This window comes from Mchenga conophoros, linkage group LG4, assembly GCF_057382185.1.
Source record: "Mchenga conophoros isolate Kocher_MC1m ecotype Shallow Benthic linkage group LG4, M_conophoros_male_GT1.1, whole genome shotgun sequence".
Lineage (NCBI taxonomy): Eukaryota > Metazoa > Chordata > Actinopteri > Cichliformes > Cichlidae > Mchenga > Mchenga conophoros.
The window spans coordinates 4,916,715-4,920,259 of NC_140529.1; positions in this window are offsets into that span (position 1 = coordinate 4,916,715).

Sequence of the window (3,545 nt, forward strand, 5' to 3'; positions counted from 1 at the left end):
AACAACAAAACCATGTACTAGGTGATTCCTACAGAAGCTCCTGGAAAACAATGGGCAAGGATGGAGTTTAAGCCAAGTAAATCTTGCAGCATCTCCATCATAAAAGGAAAACTGACAGTCAAGCAATTCTATATCAGTGGAGAACCAATTCCAACAGTCTTAGAGAAGCCCATAAAGAGCCTGGGACGGTGGTATAATGCAGACCTCAATGATACGTGGCAACTACAACAATTAAGGCAGAACTTGGCTGATGACCTCAAGCGGATTAACAACACTGCACTCCCAGGGAAACTGAAGCTCTGGTGCTTCCAGTTTGGGTTATTACCCAGACTACTGTGGCCGTTGACAATGTACGAGGTCTCACTCAATCACGCCAATCAACTAGAGAGGCTAGTGAGCTCCTACGCTAAGAAGTGGCTCGGACTTCCCAAGTGCCTCAGCAGCGTTGGACTCTACAGCGACGGGATACTGTCATTGCCTATCCCCAGCCTGGTTGCAGAGTTTAAATGTGCAAATGTGAGGCTTGAGATGTCACTCACGGACTCCCGGGACCCCGTAGTGGGAGGCACTGCTCCCACCCTAGCAACGGGGAGGAAGTGGACCCCAGCCACATCTGTGCTACGGGCCAAACCTGCTCTTCGGCATCGTGACGTGGTGGGTCACGTCCAACAGGGCAGAGGTGGATTTGGTCTTGGCGCAGTAACACCTCGGTGGCAACAGGCATCTGTAACCGAATGTCGAAGAATGGTGGTGTAGGAGGTGTGTCGACAGGAGGAAACAGCCAGACATGCCAGAGCCGTAGCGCTGGCCAAACATGGTCGCTGGATGAATTGGGAGAGTGTGGAAAAGAGGAAACTCTCATGGAGTGAAATCTGGGGCTCGGAGTCTAATAGACTAAGTTTCATCATCCGCGTGACATACGATGTGCTACCTTCTCCAATAAATCCGCAGCTGTGGTTTGGAAAGGACCCATCCTCCCCCCTGTGTACAGTCCCAGCAACATTCAAGCACATCTTGGTTGGTTGTAGGACTAGCCTTACTCAGGGCAGATACACATGGAGACACAACTAGGTTCTCAGGTGTCTAGCCAAGAAAGTTGAGTGCAAAAGAAAATCCATCAACGCTCAACCTTTCACGAACCAAGAGGAGCGTCAGTGTTCATTAACATTTGCCCGGGAAGGAGACAAGCCGAGGACGAGCCCCTCAACCCCAGACCTGGGCCCGTTGAAGGTTGCCAGGGATTGGCAGATGCAGGTGAACTTGGATCAGAGGCTAATTCTTCTCACAGAGATCATAACAACAACTCTGTGACCAGACCTCGTCCTTTGGTCTAACTCCCCAAAACTTGCATACATCATTGAGCTGACGGTACCATGGGAGGAAGCAATTGAGGAAGTGTTTGAGTGTAAGAAGCCAACTTGGCAGCTGAGGCAGAGGACAGAGGCTGGAAGATCAAGGTGCGCCCGGTGGAAGTGGGGTGCAGGGGCTTTGTTGCCAGCATAACAGCAAAGCTGCTTAGAGAGATTGGGATCAGAGGACCAGTCACTGGCTATGGTTAAAAAGGGCTGACATTACCTAAGGCAGTCAGCTAACTGCGAGAGAAAAGAAATGTTCCGCCCTACTCCCCTCTGCTCTTCTTCCCTTTTCTGGGTGAAAGTGGGAAGGTAGAGCGTACAGCCCAATCTGGTCGGGAGGTGTGGGAAGCCAGGTCGGGCGCCGCCCTTCCGGCTCTCCTCTCTGCTCTCCTCTCTGCTCTCCTCTCTGCTCTCTCTGATCGTGTCCCTTTTGTCGTACTCCTCTCTGTCACCTTTTCTATCCCTTTGAAGAAGTGAGGCTCCATAAATGCTAAAGAGGTAAGTATTATTTCTCAGTTGCAGTGAATAGATAGAAGAAAATAAACTGTAGAAAACTAGACAGAAGAAAGAAGAAGAGAAATAACATTTTAACATAAACCAGTGACACTCCAGGGCCTGATCAACCCTGGCAGGGCCTCCTTGGATGAGGGTGTCTAGTGATAATGGCCGAAACATCCGATGAATCCAAGGTCCACTACTGACGATGTGTCCCAAATTTAAAATGATAATCTAGATCAGATCTGTAATCCCTAAACCTAACCAAGGAAGAAAAATGGCAGATTAGCCTGGGTAAAAGACCGAAAGTTGAGGCACATAACGATGTGTGCTGCTGGCAAAGTTTCTGGGCTGCCTTTCCTCATAACAGCCATCCCTCAAGAGTCTCTCCATCTAAAGCAATGCATTATCAGGGACTGTAACATCTAGTCCTTTTTGTAACAACATAATGTTAGTGTTACAAACACATTCTTCTTCATGTCTGTTTACGTGGTTTTTAAGGATAAAGTGATTTTCAGTAGTACAAGCATCATTTAATCCCCAAAAGTTGATTCTGTTCATCTGCATGTAGCGTAAACCACAGCCAAATACGGCGAGTGTCCTCAGCGGCCAGAAGAGAGAAGGATGCCACACCATGGATGTGGACAAGTGGGTGAAGAATTTGTCTGACACACAGCTCACCCAAGCAGAGAAAAACATCCTTGCTAAAGGGTTGAATTTTGCTGTGACGCAGAGACAAATCTGATCGGAGCTGATCACAGCCACAGAAACTGCAATTCGAAACAGCAACAATATTGCAAAAGTGGAAGCAGAGCAACTACGGCCTGTCTCAGCAATGCAAAGCCCCCAGCATCCAACATCAGCATGGAGGAGAGGAAGGCACTCACATCACTTGGTAATGACAGGCAAGGGTATGTGCACAGTTTTGCTAAACCAGAAAGACTATCAAGAGAAAATGTTGTCACTGCTCAGTGGTGAAAATACAAAAAGGGAGGCAGAAGAACAGCACATCAAGAAGGCCCTGAGTAAATGTAGTTGTCCCACCTGGACTTTTGCCAAAGCTGGGAAGACTCCTAAAGAAAGCTCCAGCCGATCCAGGAGAGAAGGACGACCGTTGCCTAAGAGAAAACCTGTAGTGATCCCGTACATGTCAGGAGTATCAGAACTGCTGCTTTCTAAACACTGAGTTTCTGTGGCTTTTAACCCCCAAAACACGCTAACCCTTATAAATCACTGGTTTGACACAAAGTATCCACAGAGTACCACCTCTCTGCTGTTTTTAATGAAAACATCATTGGGTTCAAAGTTCACAGAAGGCACATGAAGTTTCAAAGTTCGTAGGCAGTCAGCACTAGACATGGCAACACTCTAATCTGGCAACACACAGGCCCAGATGGTGTGGAATCCTCACAGCTGCAGTCTTATCTTGTGTAAACAGAGCAAAGCAGAAACTCCTCTGAGTTTAATTCATTTATGATTTATTTCTATAGGACAGAGTCACAACAACACTCGAGCCCAACAATAAAACAATCAAAGCACAGGAAGGACAAACTGGGCTTTAATAGGAAGAAACCTTCTGCTCAATCAGGCTCAGGGAGGCGTCGTGTCTGATGCCATCAATAAGGGCTGAAGAGAAACGTAAAGCACAGGAGTCAGGACGTGAAAGGCTCACAGCTTGTGAAACCTCTGGCAGGT